This window comes from Zonotrichia leucophrys, unplaced genomic scaffold, assembly GCF_028769735.1.
Source record: "Zonotrichia leucophrys gambelii isolate GWCS_2022_RI unplaced genomic scaffold, RI_Zleu_2.0 Scaffold_372_50749, whole genome shotgun sequence".
Classification (NCBI taxonomy): domain Eukaryota; kingdom Metazoa; phylum Chordata; class Aves; order Passeriformes; family Passerellidae; genus Zonotrichia; species Zonotrichia leucophrys.
This window is the reverse complement of record NW_026992577.1, coordinates 33,896-50,749: the sequence shown is the minus strand read 5'-3', so window position 1 is coordinate 50,749 and position 16,854 is coordinate 33,896. Positions and strand designations below refer to the sequence as shown.

The 16,854-nt window shown below is 45.9% G+C and overlaps 1 pseudogene; it reads right to left on the bottom strand.

The window, feature by feature from the left end:
- Positions 1-921: 921 nt before the first annotated feature.
- The window catches only part of LOC135441610 (olfactory receptor 14J1-like), a 28,193-nt pseudogene continuing 12,260 nt past the window's right edge, over positions 922-16,854 (bottom strand).

The window sequence follows — 16,854 nt, the reverse complement described above, 5'->3', positions numbered from 1 at the left end:
CAGCCTCCCCCAAAAAGGATGTTACAGGACCCCCCCCAGAGCCTGACAGGGGAAAAGGGGCCAGGGCTGTGTGACCAGGACATCAAGGAGGGGGATTATCCAGGTCACTGGGGCCCTTTGGTTTGGGTTCCCCGGGCAGGAAAGATGTCTGGAAAGCTGGAGCAGGGTCGGGGAAGGGGCCCCTCCAAGGTGGGGTTTGGGCCCTTGGGCTGTGAGCAGAGGTGAGGGAGTGGGTGGCCCAGCCCGGGGGCAGGGAAGGTGGGGGGCCCCTCATCCCAGGGGAAAGTGCCAGTGAGGGGGGGAAGGAGAACACAGAGCCAGGCCTTCCCCGGGGGCTGGGGGAGAAAAAAAGCCAGTGGGTGGAAGGGGAAAGAGGGTAGATCAGCCGGGGAAGGTGAGATGAAATGATCAGGCGGTTTTAGCATTTCCTCAATATCAAAAGAGCCGGGATTTCCCTTTCTCCATCCACCACAGACACATTTCAAATCAGGAATTGTTTGAGCTGTTTTGCATCCACTCCAGGATGAGCATCTTTTGGGGAAATTTTGGGTGCTAGAGACTGGAAAAGTACAAAAATATGGCTAATTCCAAGTCCTGCCCCCTGTGCTGATAAAAGTGTCCTTTTGGGCCCAGCTGTGGTATAATAACAAACAGTGAAAGAGGCATGAGAAAAGAGAGTTTTAACCCCTAAGGAATGGGATGAGTTAATGTAAAGTTTTTAAACCCAAAAGTTGCTTGGTTTACAGAAAATTATAAGCTTATTATTTGCTGTATAAGTGTTTGATACTTTCTTTAATAAAAAGGGGCCCGAAGGGCCCCGTGGGTGAACCAAATGGTGTCCTTTTGGGCCCCTTCCTTCGACATAAGGGTGACCCTGAACGCTGACCCCCCTCGTCTCGATAAAAAAAAAAGGGGGGAGACAGCCATGGTCCAGGAAGTTGGAGCTGGGTCTCTTTCGCAGCGGAGACGGTGCCGGATCTTTGAAGCATCCTTGGGGTTCACATCGGTGACTCGAGCCATTACGTGCTGCCGGAGCCTGGAAAGCTGCAAGAGCACTCACGAAAAATAAAAAGAGGTATGAAAAAGGCAAGCAGCATATAAGTTATTAGCTGCGTATCTAAAATGGCGAGAGATAAAGGGGATAAATTTGTTATTAGCCTACGGATACGCTGAAGAAACTTTCCTTAACCCTCATACAGTCTATGAACTCTCAGAACGGAAAAAATCTAGAGATTTACTGTGGGAAGCAGTGTTAGAAGATAATAGAACAGCAAAGAAACTGAGCCAGCCATGGCAAGTAATGCACCACACACTGCCTCAGCATATTTCTGAGTGCAAGGCAGCAGCCGCGGTTCGGGACGCCTGCTGAGCTGTCCTACTCCAAACTCGGCACGGGCACAGCGGCGGTAGCGCAGCCGCGGCGGGCCGCAGCGGAAGCCGAGCCAGCCACCGCGGGAGCTGCGTGGGGAGCCCAGCAGCCGTGGAGGCCGAGAGCGGGGGGAGCCGCGCCGCGCCGAGCCGAGCCCGGCGCGGGGGTGTCGCCCACTCCGACACAGGCGCCGCGGGACCGGAGTGCTTGTTCCAGCGGGAGAGCTTCTCCCTCTGCCCCACAGCCGGCAAAAGCTTTAGTTTTAGAAAATAAACAAGCGACATCAAAGGACATCAGGACGTTTCTCACCTAAGTGTTAAAAGGGACTTTTGTTCTTCCTAACAGACTTTAGACATCGGAAGCCCAGGGTGATTTGGTCGGTGGAGCATCGGACTCCGAAGTTGTGTTTTGGGAAATTTAAAAATGTTAAAAACAGGTTAAAGTGGTTGTAGAAATGAAATGTAATAAGTGTATTTTTTATACTTTTTAAGCTTTGTTTAGATGTGATAGATGTGGAGGCGAGCACTGAATTTAGAAGAATTTTTTTTTACAGCTCTACCTTAAACAGTGTTTTATTCCAGGGGTATGCAATATAGCTTTGTTGTTCCCTAGGATAGATTAGAAGTTTTATTGAATTACTAATATAGAAGGTAATGCATGAACACAAACTCTAAGTAGTATATTGTGTCTCAAAGACTTGAGCTAAGAAATGTCTATTTTACACAAGGAAAACATCTGTTGATGTATTTCCTCAAAGAGGCATTTTATAGAATTGTGATATAATTATTTTTAAATAAGAATTGTTTCCTTTCGCTGAATCCAAAGGAAATGTTTTTTTTTTAAAAGTGGTGCTTCCTACTTCAAAGCCACTTTAGAAGGCATAATAGTGATATAAAAAAAAATAATAAAATATTAAATAAAAAATTAATATTAATAAAAAATAAAAATAAAATATTAAATAAATAATATAATATAATATAATATAATATAATATAATATAATATAATAATGATAAATAATAAGATTTTAAGTAAATAATAAATGAATCATAAAAATAAAAATAAATAAATAATAACATATGAAATAAATAATATAATATAATATAATATAATATAATATAATATAATATAATATAATATAATATAATATAATATAACAATGATAAATAATAAAATGTATAATAATAAAATATGAAATAAATAATCAGATAAAATAATGATGAATAATAAAATGAAATAATGATAAATAATAAAATGAATGATAATAATAAAATAAAGTGAATAATAATAATATAATAATAAAAATATGAAATTAAAAAAATTGAAATAATTAATAATTTCAAATTTTAGTTAATAAAAGCATGGTTTAAAAAAAAAAAGCATGTGATTAACAAAAACATACAGCATCTGATATTCATTTTGAGATATCACTTGCTTTCTATTATGATTACAGACAAACAAACTTTTGTTGACCAAAAGTTTTTTGTTAATATTAAAATTATATTAAGTGTAGGTTATGTAGAATTTAAATCAGCTGATTTTGTTAAAATTAAGCTTAAGTAATGTTAAATTTTATTAAGTTTAAATATTTTAAGTATTTTAAGTCTAATATTATTTAGTTTAAGTGATGTTAGATAGATTTATGCTTTTATGATAGGCATTTATTTTATGACCTGTGTGTAAAGTGTTGTTGTGAACATTTAGAGAGATTCTAGTTAAAAGAAACAATTAGAAGTATTTGTGAGTAGAGTTGTTTTTGTTTAAAATATATATACTGTTTGAGAATAGACAGCAAACTTTCTTTAGCTTATTTTTATGAATTATATTAGCACACCTGAGTTTTGTTTGAGCTTTGTAGCACATTGAAATTTTTTTTTTATTGGTTGTATAGCATGTTTTATAATTAGTGATAACCTTTTTAGTTTGTTTTCCTAGCTTAAATCCCTTATAAGAAAAGAACCTTACTAGCTAAAAATATTGTTTAGTTATTAAAATTGTCTATTTTTGTGTTGTAAAAAATGTAACACAGCCCATAGAACTTTTTTTTTAAAAAATAAAAACAGGGGAGATGTTGGGAATTTAGCTGCTAAGGACTGGAAAAGTACAAAACTGCGGCTAATTCCAAGTCCTGCACCTGTGCTGATAACAGTGTCCTTGGGCCTAGCTGTGGTATAATAACAAACAGTGAAATAGGCATGAGAAAAGAGAGTGTAACCCCTAAGGAATGAGGATGAGTTAATGCTACAGTTTAACCAATAGATTGTTTGGCTTACAGAATATTCATAAGCTTATTATTTGCTGTATAAGTGTTTGATACTTTCTTCAGTAAACTGGACCAGAAGGACCTGAGGGACCGGGACCGGGACCGGACGGACCTGAAGGGCCTGTGATGAACCAACTGGTGTCCTGGTTCCCTTCCTTTGACAAGCATCCTGATACAAGAACTTAATTGTGTTTGTATCTATTGCAGAACCACATTTGCCTAAAATTAATTCTAATATGGAAATAACTTGTGGATGCTGGACTCATCAGACACTGCTGGGACATTGCACACAGCTCAGGGAAGAGTGAGATTGTAACTAGATTGTGTCCTGTTCAACTGTGGTCTGTTAGCTATGAAGAGAAACTTCCTGTGCCTCTGAGTCTCACCAGTTCCTGACCCCCCCAAAGGACAAAAACCCGATGAGTGGTGGTTCCCACTCCAGTGGTGGCACTTGCACCTCCTTCCATAGCCAGAGCAGAGCTCCCTTGTCCCAGAAAGAGCCTGGCAAAGGAGGGATGCAGGAAACAGGACAGGCTGTGGGGATCAGGGGCAGGGCACAGCCAGGAAGCAGAATAACTTTTGCATTTGATGGAGCTGAGCCTTCCCTTGCCTTTGCTGGTTGAGAAGAAATGAACACCCCTCTGTGTCTCGGGCAGTTCCTTCCCCAAGGAAAGCAGGTGGGAGTTGGAGCCAAGGAGCTGAAAGCTGCAGGTGCAGCCTGGGCTGGAGGGAGCTCAGAATTGCACAAGGCTGCTCTGAGTGCCAGGCCTTGGATGGGGGAAATGATGGGGTGGGAGCATGGACTGAGTCTGATTGATTATCAGTCATGAAGGGTCTTGATTTTCATATCTATTCCAACTGCATGAGGAGGTACATGGATTCAGTGTCAATTGGAGATTGCTATTTACAGAGGAAACAAGAAAAACCTAAACAGGACCTAAAAAATCTTTTCTCACTGTCTTTTAAAATAGATCATATTCAGTTGAATGCACTTCTGAAATCTCTCTTATTAACCACACAATATTTAGAAACTGAAGTCAAATTATCCCAAGAGGCTTGGCTTGTTAAGTTGTTCTGAATGTTAATGAGCCCTGGGACACTGAATTCCTGCACTCAAGAGCTGAAGGCTGAACAAGCCTCTGGAGCAGGAAAATTCAGCAGCAGCCTCCAAGTGTCTGAGGATGTCAGCAGCCCCCACTGAGGCCATCCCTGCCCAGAGACCGTGGGGGAATGGGCAGACAAGGAGAGCGTCCCTGGGGCTGGGGCAGCACAACTCAGAGGCACCAGCGGCTGCAGCTGGGAAATGGAGTGGGGAATGTGGCTGGGAAAGCCCTGCCTGGGCTGGGCCAAGCAGGACAGGCAAGCCCTGACTGCCATCCACTAAAAAACTCTCTCAAGGAAACATTTAAAAGGAATTACAATTGTTTGTGTGCTCTGAGTTGGACTCCCAGGAGAAATATGAACTGGAGATTCTCAGGAGCTCAAAACAGCAAAACAGCCTTACTGGCAATTTTAGAAAATCCGGGAAACTTTGGCAAAAGGTTTAATGATGACATTGTAGTGGTTTTGATTTGTTAATTTCAGATTTTTCTAATCTTGAGACTTCTTAGTTAATGTATTGATGAGAGTGGCAGGTTTTTATGACAGTTGATTATTTATGTATATATTTTGTTGTGAGATAGGATTGCGAGAAAGGTAAAGTAGGTGTAAATTTTTAATAGGGTATACAAAAAAATATTTATTAAAGGTAAATAAAAGAAAAAAGGCAGTAAGAATAAAAATAAACTCTTTAGAACACTTTTTCTTCTTTACAACTTTTTCTTACTGACAATGTAAAGAAACTAAAAATTGCATGTTAGTTTACTATGTTAAAGTTATGGAGATTTTTTTACAAGATTAAAAAAAAAGTTTTTTGTGGTTATTAATTTTGTCCTGGATAACAGTTGTCTGGAGAACTTTATTATTATGAAGCTGTATTTATTGCTACAAACTTTTTTACAGCTTGTTGATGGGTCGTGTCACTTTATGGGATATTGTTTTAAAGATGAGTTCTTTAAAGGTAAAAAATTTAATAATTTACATTTGAAATAATTTTTATTTCTGGAAATACAGATCTTCTCTTGGGGATACAGTATTACTCTTTTTTTCCTGTTTAAATTTTGATGAAATTGCAGTTATTTTACATTTGTTTATTTTAGTATGGAGGTTTTTTGTTTGATATTAATTTGAATATTTTTAATAGTTATATGTTTTATAATGAAAAAGATTTTTTTCTTTATAGTTTATAAGAGGATTTTAGTTTAAATATTAAGGTTTTTTTTCTTCTTTTTTATTTGGGATTTAATTTCCTCTTTACTGTCTTTGATAATTTAATTTTTTTTATATGCTTATATTTTGATTTTTCTTTTACTTGAGGGAGGATTGAAGTATTGAAAGGATTAACACCTGACCTGCCAGTAACGTGTGGTGAGATTTGTGGTTGGCTTTTGTTAGGATTGGTTTTATGGTTTGTTTTAGTGGGTTTTGTGTTTAATTTTACTTGTACGGTTGTTTTGTATTGGTTGTAGGTTGTAGGAGTTTTTAGTTTTAGTTGTGTTGGGGGAAGGGGACTTGATGGTAAGATTTTAATAGCTGTGGCTGGCTTTGTTCTGGTTGGGGTTTTGTAGCCTCTCTTGTTTTCCTGTTTGGTAGTTGTTGGGGTTTGGTTTGGTTTGAATGGGGCCGATGGGGAGGCGGCAGCCTGGGGAGGGAGGAAGGGGCTCAGTCCATGACAAGGTTGCTTGGTTTGGTTTGGTTTGGTTTGGTTTGGTTGAGATGGGGGCTGGGACCAGGGCCCACTGCTTCTTTGTTGACTGGAAAAGAAAGAGGAGATTCCTGGGTTTTTTCATCTTTAACATTTGTGTTTCACAGAAGTGTGTTCAGTATCTTAGTGGTCTAACAGATTGTCCATTACACAAAAAGTTTTGTATTACTTTTTAAAATTATTTTCATGTCAAACTACAACTGACATTCAGTCAACAAAAAAACACTTCTCAAAACATTGACTTGGCCCATTCAACTTCAAAAACTCTAAGCCTGTTCAATTTAATGGTAATCAAAATTTACAGGAACACAGAAACAGAAAAAGAAGGCACAGAAGGAGAAAAACACAAAAAACATACAGAGGGGGACACACACAGCTACCAACTCTTGGATTCCAGCACTGTTCAGATGGAAATTCCAAGAAAAGGTAGGGTCAAGATGTGTGCTTGCCTTGTGGTCAGCCTTCAATTCCCCTTGGTCATCCTGGGCCCTTCCCCCCAGGTGGGCCTTGGGCTCATTTGGTCCCTCAGGAGCTGGGCTGGGGCTGCAGAGGTGGCTGTGGAGCATTGCCTGTGCTGTGCCAGGGACTGGCAGCCACTGCTGGGCTGGGATAGAGGCTCCGGGGAAATTGGGGTTCCAGGGCAGGGCAGGGCTGGGGTTAAAGGGCAGGGCAGAGCTGGAACTGCCCCTTCCTCCCTCTCACATGAAATGTTTTCAGCCAAAAATCTCCTCCAGTCTTTCACAATGGACAATGTTGGAGGTTGAAATCCCAATTCTGGCCATGAGCACGTGGATGAGAAGGGCAGTTCTATTCCATAGCATTGAGCCCCAGTGTTTGGAAGGCAGGTGAGAGCCTCACTAGGCCAAGGCCAGCCAGACTTGTCATGAATGGAAGATTTTGTCTGGGAGCAGTCTTTGGACATGGGGAATTTTGGAGGTGGAAGCCCAGTCTTGGCCATGAGTGCCTGGAGAAGCAGGACAGTTCTTTCCCATAGGAAGGAAAGCTTGCAGCCTTCCCCAGTTCTTCGAGGACCGATGAGAGGTGACCCTTGTGAAACCATTGCCAGCCAGACTTGTCCTGGACTTATTCCTATGGGAACAATCTCTGGATATAAGGAAGTTTGGAAGTGAAATCCCAGTTTTGGCTATGGGTGCCTGGAGGAGGAGGAGAGCTCTTTTCCATGGAAAAAAAAGCATAGAATCCCAGTTTTTCAGCAGCAGAAGAGAAGAGACTCTCAACATGCCAAGGTCAGCTGGACCAGTCAGGTGGCCCATGGGAGGCCAAACCAGCCAGACCTGCTCTGTGTTCCCTTGGTTTTGTGGGGCCCCATAGAGCCAAAATGGATTCATGAGGCCCCACAGTGCCAAAATGATGATTTGTTTCCATAGAGTCCCACGGTGTCACAATGGTCCCTTGAATACCAGAAGTCCTGTAGTGTTACAACGGACCCTTGGTTCAACGCGGTCCCACAGTGTCACAATGGTCCCTGAGTTCCAGAAGGCTCTGCAGTGTCACAATTGTCCAGATGATTCCATGAGACCTTGCAGTGTCACAATGGTCTCCGTGATTCCCCAGGCCTCCACAATGTCAGGTGACTCCTCTGTTCCATGAGCCCTGCGATGTCACAATGGACTTTTGGACACTGGGGTTTGCAGTGTCACAATGGTCTTCTTTGGTTCCACAGTGTCACAATGGACCACTGATGATATCAGGCCCTGCAATGTCACAATGGATGTTTGGTTCCATGAGGCTGTGAAGTCTCTTAATGGTGTCTGCGTGGTTCCATGAGGCCTTGCAATGTCACGATGGACCTTTGGCTCTATGGAGTCTTGTAGTGTCACAATGGTCCCTTGGTTCCATGACACCCCAAAGTGTCACAATGGTCTCCATGTTTCCATGAGGCCCCATGGTGTCACAGTGGTCTCTTGGTTTGATGGAGACTCTCAGTGTCACAATGATCCCTACATTCCATGGAGCCACACAGCGTCAATATGGTCCCCTTGGTTCCATGAGGCCCAGCAATGTCACAGTGCTCACCATGATTCCATGAGGCCCCACAGTGTCACAATGGTCTCTTGGTGTCACAGGGCCCCACAGTATCACAATGGTCCCTTAGTCTCACAGGGCCCCTTGGTGTCAAAATGGTCCCTTGGTGTCACAAGGCCCCACAGTGTCACAATGGTCCCTTGGTTCCACGGGCCTTGTGCTGCTGCATTCTCCCCTCCCCTTCTCAGGCTGTCCTGCTGCATTCCCCCCTCCCCTTCTCAGGCCGCCCTCCCAGCTGAGAAATGCTCCTTGGGCCTTGACCTTGGCCAACAGCCCCTGGGCTCAGCTCCTCTGCAGCTCATCACAAACACTGTCTGCTCCAGGCACTGCTGCTGCCCAACGAGCTCCTGGTTCTTTAGCAGCAGCCCTGGGAACTGTTTTTGTTCCCTCAGTGGTGCAACATCCCTGTTCTCACACTGCCAAAGAAAGCTGCTGATGCCAAGTGTGGCCAGGATGAACCATTGCTGGGACTGAAGCCCCTCTCTTGGGGCCCTGCAAACAGCGCTCCAAAAGGAGCCCTCAGAGATCTCCTGGGCCAGTGACTCCCTCTGAGTGGGGCCTCTCCCAGCCAGGAACTCTCCCGTTTGCTGCACTCGAGGATCCCCAACAACGACGGAGCCTGGGCTGATCTCCCCACTCCTCCAGGCTCAACCCTTTGCCCGCTGGGGAGATGCCAAAGGATCCACAGGGAGCATTTCCTGCCCTCAGAGGAATTTCTTACACGTGCCTTGCACTGACTCTTTGTGTCTGTGTGCATACAGGACTGCCTGTGCTGGGAAATGTGGCAGAAATGCTGCTCTCTGAGGGGTTTGAGTGCCTTGGATAGCAGTCAGTCAGGCCTTTAGGAAAGGTTAAAACATGAGGTCTAAGATAAGTAAAATGTTCCTAAGAGTTGTTCTTTTTCTAAGCTCTTATGTTCAATATAAATTGTAAGCTGAGTTAAATATTGCTGCTATTCCTCTGTTAAATTGCATAGTCAAGAATTATAGGTTAGGTTAAATACTTAAAGCACTGTGCTGTTGCTAAATTGTGAAGTTGAAGGTGCCAGTTAAGGTTAAGGTGTAAGTTAAGTCCTATTAATTTTGAGCTCTGTTAAGCTTTTAGCCCATATTCCTTTTATCCTTGCCTCATTGTCATTGTGTCACACACAAGCCCAGGAGCAGTCCTCAGTTCATTTCTGGTTTGATTGCCTGCATTTGGTTTGGTTTTGTTATTGCTTTGTTTCCTTGGTGCGCCTGAAGTGCCCAGTCAGGAGCAGAGTGACTCCTGCCAAGGAATTTTGTGCTGCTGTCCCTTAATATTAAATCTGGTTTCGGCTGATCCCTTGCCGGGGATTTTTTCAACACTCTCAAGGCCTCGTTGGTACCAGGGTGAAAGAGGCCTGGCCCAGGCTCTGGACCTGGGGGACACGGGGACACTGCCAGGGGGTCCCTGTTCCCCTGTGCCACCCCCAGGGCCCCGGCCCCCCATCCCCGTGTCAGGCTCTGGGGTCGATCTCGTGGAACATCCTCTGGGGGAGGCTGCGGGGCCGGGGACGGGGGGACCCGGGGGGACAGGGGACCCCGCTGTGCACGAGCAGGGTTGGACTGCTCTGGGGGGAACTGTGAGGGGGGCCGTGGCAGAGTGACCTCCCCAGTGACCTCACATGGCCCCTGTGATGTCACACAGCCATTAGTGATGTCACACAGCCCCTGTGATGTCACACAACCAACTCTATGATTTCACAGAGCTCTTGGGATGTCACACAGCCACCTGTTATGTCACAAAGCCCCTGTGATGTCACAGAGCCAATTCTGTGGTGTTACCCTGTGATATCATACAGCAATGCTGTAATGTCACAGAAGATGGTAATGTCGCAAAGTCACCCTGTAATATCACAGTCTTTTCTGTGATGTCCTAGCCTGCTCTATGATGTTACATAGACACCCACAACTGGGTGTCTATGTAACATCATAGAGCAGGCTAGGACATCATACCCAGGGGGGGCAGCCTCAAAGCCCTGAAGACCAGAAGACCGAAGGGAACAGCTCCGATCTTAGACGAGGTCCCAGGAGAGCACTGATAACTCCTGAGGAAAGAAGCCTGAAAAGAAGAAAAAAAAAAGAGAGAAGAGGAGAAAAAAAAGCCAACAGAGTCTGAAAAAAACAGCAGTCACTGAGAATTCCATCTCTCAGCTTCTGCCGAAGACAATTCGTAGCAGAACAGCCTGGACCGGAACCAGAAAGGCGCCCTGGGACCACCTCTCGTGATCTGCTGGACAGAGACTGAGACCTCCAGACTGCCTTGACGATAGATTTGGTAAGAAGGCCCAGAAATAAGAACATGGGGGGGCACACTTTCCAAGGAACAACGGGAAATTTTGTCCGCCTTACAAGGCGTGACACAAGCATACACAGAAGGAATTCCAAAGAAAGAATTAAAACAATTATTGCTATGGGCAAGGCTAAACTACCCACTGGAAGAAACGTGCCTGCTATTCGAAGTGGGGTTTTGGCAGGAGATAAACAGACATTTATATTTCTTAGCCACTAAAAAGGATGAGACAGTGTTAAAGCTGTTGTCCCCAGCAAGAATAATGCTAGAAGGTATTTCTATGCAAACGAAATGCCAGGAAAACCAACAGATGCAGCAGACATCTGGAGGACCCTCAGAAAGAGGGGGGGAGCGAGGCTCCGCGAAAAAATTAGCTCTGGCCTTAAAAGGCCAGGAGGAAAGGGCTCTCGAGGAAAGAGGGCAGGAAATAATATAAAAACCCCCGGTCCCAAAACCCAGAAACCCTAGAAAACCCCTAAAGCGTCCGGAAACTCCAGAGAGCATGGAGGACTCAGGAGCAGAAGAGGGGGAGCAGGGAGGACAGAAGGGATCGGGGGGGGCGCTTTCTCGCGGCGCGGCGGCGGCGGAGCGGCGCGGCCAGGCTGCAACGGAGCAGGCGGGGAGCGCGGGTGAAGAAAAAACAAGGGACACGTGTTTTCGTGCGGCTTTCCCCAGCTCAGGGCCGGGGGGGGGCAGCCGCCCCGGGGGCCGGCAGGGATACGGAAAAGCGCGCGGCGGGCAAAATTCGCGAAAACCTGGGGGGAGAGCCACAAACCAGCGCCGCGACGTCTGACATAGGCAGCGAAATCGGGGGATTTGCACAGCCCCAGAAGGCTGCCATGAGGAGACGTAGGAGGCGCGCATTTGTGACGTTGGACCCCGTGCGCAGATCGGCCTGAATCGCGGAATGCGCACGAGTGCCGGCGGGAGGGGGGCTGCACACAGCGTCGGAGGAGGAGGAGACAGAGTCGGGGCAGACCGAGGGGGGGATATCTCAGGGGTGGAACAAGATGGAGACAGTGAAAGTAGTTCGGGAGAGACAGGGAGCGGCTCGGAGAGCACGCATGCGCAGAGAGTAGAGCGCGGGCGGCAGCGGGCCACACCCCCTGTAACGTCTCGGGCGAGGAGGGGCCACGCCAGGGAGTTCATATCCCGGGGCCCCCCGCCTTCTCCAGACTTGGTGCCCTTGGTCAAAACCCTCGGAGTCCAAGACTCACCCCTTCAAGAGAGACGTTCTGGTGTGCAAACCCCAATTTCAGCTGAATTAAAAGCCAAGCAAACACGGTCTCAAACGGGACAGCCAGCATGGCCGCCGACAGGAAGAGGAGCAGTCGAGCACGCTTCGTCATCCGAGCCAGGGAGGTCGGTGACAGCGCCACCTGGTGCCAGGAAGACAGAAGTGCACGCTATGCCGGATCGGTTCGGCGGAGCCACAGCGCCATCTCGTGGCGAGACTGCAACAATGCAGCAATTTTTCCCAACACTATATAAAAAGAAAAGCATTTTAAAGAAAACAATGCCAACCCAACAAAGGGATTATCCATCGACTTCAAGGTTTCATGAGGATGATGAAAGCTCAGATGAAGAACAGCTACAAGAAGGAAATGTCATAAGGATCACAGCATCGGAAGGGGTTCCTACCGATGGAATGTTGTCAGCAGCGGAAGCAGCTAAGAGCTTCTTGCATTCAGTCAACACAACAAAAAAGAAACATCAACAGGATCCTCGAGCTTCCTTTTCGGATTTGGGAGCAAGGCCAAAAACCTCAAGGCGAGGAATGAGACGTGATGAATCACCAATGACATCCACAATACCATTATTTATGCAAATTCCAACGGAACCTGAAGAAGAGGAATTTCAAGAGCCGGTGAAGACGATGGATTGGAAGTGAATCAGAAAAGCATTGGCAAAGGAAAAGCATTTATTTCCGGGATCAGGAGATCTGACAATGCCAGTGGCATATGATGCCCAAGGACAGAACCCAAGGTGGGAAAGGATGGGTCATAAAATACTCAAGGATTTAGGGAAGGCGGCTCAAACTTTTGGGCTGAATTCACAATACTTCAAACAGCTACTAAGAGGGACATTCGCTACATATGATCTCACACCATATGACATTCGAAGTATTGTGGCAATGATTCTTACTGACACTCAAAGCCTTGTCTGGGAAAAAAGGTGGAGAAAATATCTTGCTGAATTACGGAACAGATATCAAGGTGGACCAAACGCGAACCTCACAGAAGGGCAGTTAGCAGGAGATCCTCCAGATGACAACCCAGGGGAACAAGCAGCACGGCTTCCACGAAGAGTGTTAAGTGACATCAAGGAAGCAGCGAGGATGGCAATTATGCAAATCACACGAGCAGGAGCTCCAGAAGTCCCGTTCTCTTGCATCAAGCAAAGTCCCACAGAGCCATTCATGTCGTTCATCGATCGACTCACGCAAGCTGTGGATCGACAGGTGACGATAGAAGAAGCGAAGAGGCCTCTCTTGGAAAGCTTAGCTTTCGGCAATGCCAACCCGGATTGTCAATGGGTGATTAGCGCCATGCCAGGCAGAGATGGTGGAGGCATGCAGCAAGGTGGGAACACCTCAGCATGTCGCATCGATTGTGAAGAACGAATTGAGAGAGGAATGGGAGAATCAATTAAAGGGACATTCAGAAAAGCAAACAGAGGACAAGACACTGGAAAAGATGCTGGAAAAAATACTGCATCAACAGAATGAGAACATCAACAAAGTTCTTGCGACGATGCAGAAAAAGAACAATTCCCCAAGAAGACAGTGCTATAGATGTGGGGAGCTTGGGCACATGAAAAGGAATTGTGCACAAACACATACGCCAGCGCCAGTACAGAAGGCGGAAAGGCCAGTTTGTGCACGGTGCGGAAGAGGAAGACACTCTGCGAAAGAATGCTATTCCCGGACAGACGTGGATGGAAATCCGTTACAGTATCTGGGAAACGCGAGGCGCAGCACGGACCAGCGCGCTCAGACACAAGTACTGGCGGTGTTGCAAGAGCAGACGGGGCAATCATCAGTGAGCAACAAGCAGACGCCCTCAGCAAAACCCTCAGCTGATTCCACAGTGACCCAGACCTCCTCCCACCAGGGGCACAGTGCGCATTGGCAGCTTCAAAATTAGTATGCTTTCTAGACGAAAGTCATGCAGAAATACCAACAGGTATCCGCGGGGACTCATATAAGAAGCAAGATTTCTTGATAATTGGACAAGATAAGTGCAGTATTCTTGGACTCATTGTCTGTCCAACAGTTATCTCAGCGGACAAAAATACAGAGTTGACAGTATTGGCAACTTCGTCCACCATTGACTGTACCAGAAAACACTGTGGTTGCGAGAGCCTTTGGACTGCCGCCACACGCAGTTGGAGAGGTCATGTCAATCTTCGACGAAGAAGGTTTCCCTATGAAGGAACATGTTGAAGTACATGCAACATGGGTGAAACACATAGGTCGAGACCGACCCACGCTCACATGCCAATTGACATGTGGGAACGGAACAATAGCGATCAGTGGCATGCTCGATACAGGGGCGGATGTAACAATGATATCATACATCTTTTGGCCACGCAGTTGGAGCTTGGTTGCGCCATTGGGTTCTCTCTCAGGCATAGGGGGAGCATCTCTGTGTCTGCAAAGTGAGAATACTGTCGTGGTCACGGGACCAGGAGACAAGACGGCGATCATTCGTCCTTTTATTGTCCAAAAGTCGATCACAGTCTGGGGTCGGGACCTTTTGGCACAATGGGGTGCGAAGATCGAGGTGGATTTTTAGTAGGGGTCACTGCAGCACTCGCCACACTGAAGCTGACATGGAAAAGAGATGATCCAGTTTGGGTGGATCAGTGGCCCCTTGAGCGGAAAAAGTTGAGTGCTTTGAGAAACCTGGTCCGAGAACAATTGCAGGCGGGACACATCAAGCCAACAGACAGCCCTTGGAATTCTCCAGTGTTTGTCATCAAGAAAAAACTATCGGGCAAATGGAGATTGTTACACGATCTCAGGAAGATCAACGAAGTCATAGAAGACATGGGACCGCTTCAATTGGGACTTCCATCTGTCTCGATGATTCCCAGAGATTGGCAGCTTGTGGTCATTGACCTCAAGGATTGTTTTTTCAGTATCCCACTCCATCCAGATGATGCTCCGAGATTCGCCTTTTCAGTTCCGAGTATCAACAAGGAAACGACTCTGCAGCGGTACCATTGGGTCGTTCTTCCACAGGGTCGAAAAAACTCTCCGACGATCTGTCAATGGTACGTGGCACGAGCTTTGGCACCAGCACGGAAGAAATTTCCAAAGGTAAAGATCATTCATTACATGGATGATTTGCTCATTGCAGTATCAACACAACAGGAGCTGCAAGAAGCTCGTGACTGTGTGATCGCAGAGGTGCAAAAGGCAGGTCTGGAAATCAGCATTTTGAAGATTCAAGAGGTTGCACCTTGGAAATATCTAGGGTGGAAAATTTCAGAGAGAACAATAAAACCTCAAAAAATGGAGATCAGCACCAAGATCAGCAATTTGCACGATTTGCAACAGCTTCTGGGAGAAATCAACCGGATGAGGCCGGTTTTGGGAATCACAAACAGCGACATCCCAGCGTTGCTCGATCTTTTGAGAGGAGACACAGACATTCGGTCTCCCAGGACACTCACGCAAGAAGCGAAGAAGGAATTGGAGAAAGTTGCAGACGCAATACAGAAAAGGCAGGCACATCGATTTGTTCCAATGTTGCCTTTTCAGTTGGCAGTGCTGGGAAAGAAAACACAGTTCCATGGTTTGATCTTCCAATGGGACGAGTCGCAAAAGGACTCTTTGATAATCATAGAGTGGATTTTCCTACCACACAGGCCCGCAAAAACAATTCTTACAGATTTGGAGATGGCAGCACAGATCATCATAAAAGTGAGAACAAGGTTGCTGACAATGGCAGGAAGAGAATTCTCAATCATCAGGTTACCCTTGAAACAAGACTATTTCGATGGGGCGATGCAACAATCGAAAGACCTGTTAATCGCATTGTTGGCGTTCCCGGGAACTTGCACAATCCACTTTCCGCAACACAAAATACTGCAATCGCAAATATGTTATAAATCAAAACCAAGGATAAGTGAAGAACCTTTGGACGGAATCACAGTATTCACGGATGGCTCAGGGAAGACACACAAGTCAGTGATCACGTGGAGAGACTCAACGACAGGGGATTGGGAATCTGACGTGAGGAAGGTTCAGGGCTCTCCACAAATTGTGGAGTTGGCAGCTGTTGTCCGAGCATTTCAGTTGTTCAAACAACCTCTCAATCTGGTGACAGACTCTGCATATGTTGCGGGTGTGGTCAAGAGATTGGAAGGTTCACTCTTGAAAGAAGTCAGTAATGGGGTTTTATACTCCTACCTGACGAGCTTGAAAGCATTGCTAGAGGACAGGGAAAGAGAGTATTTTATCACACACATTAGAGCGCACACGACACTTCCGGGATTTTTAGCGGAGGGAAATGCTCGAGCGGACAGGTTGACAATGCCCATTTCGCAAACACTGCCGGACATTTTTGAGCAAGCAAGGTTAAGTCATGCGTTCTTTCATCAGAATGCGCAAGCGCTGATGGAGTCCTTTCGTCTCACAAAGAGTCAGGCGAGGGAGATCATTAGTGCTTGCCCAGACTGTCAGTTTGTGCAGCCACCTTCTTCCACCGGAGCCATCAATCCGCGGGGGCTGCAAAGTCTTCAGTTGTGGCAAGCTGATGTCACGAAATATCCATCTTTTGGGAGGTTCAAAAATGTTCATGTTTCGGTGGATACATTCTCAGGTGCAGTCTTTGCTTCAGCACATGCAGGGGAAACAGCAGACCATGCTTGCCGACATTTTCTGCAAGCATTTGCAGCATTAGGTGTGCCTCAGGAGATAAAAACAGATAATGGTCCAACGTATACAGGCAGGGTGCTTGACAAATTCCTGAAAAAAAAGGGTGTCAGACACACGTTTGGTATTCCGCATTCACCCACAGGTCAAGCGATCATTGAAAGAACACATCACACC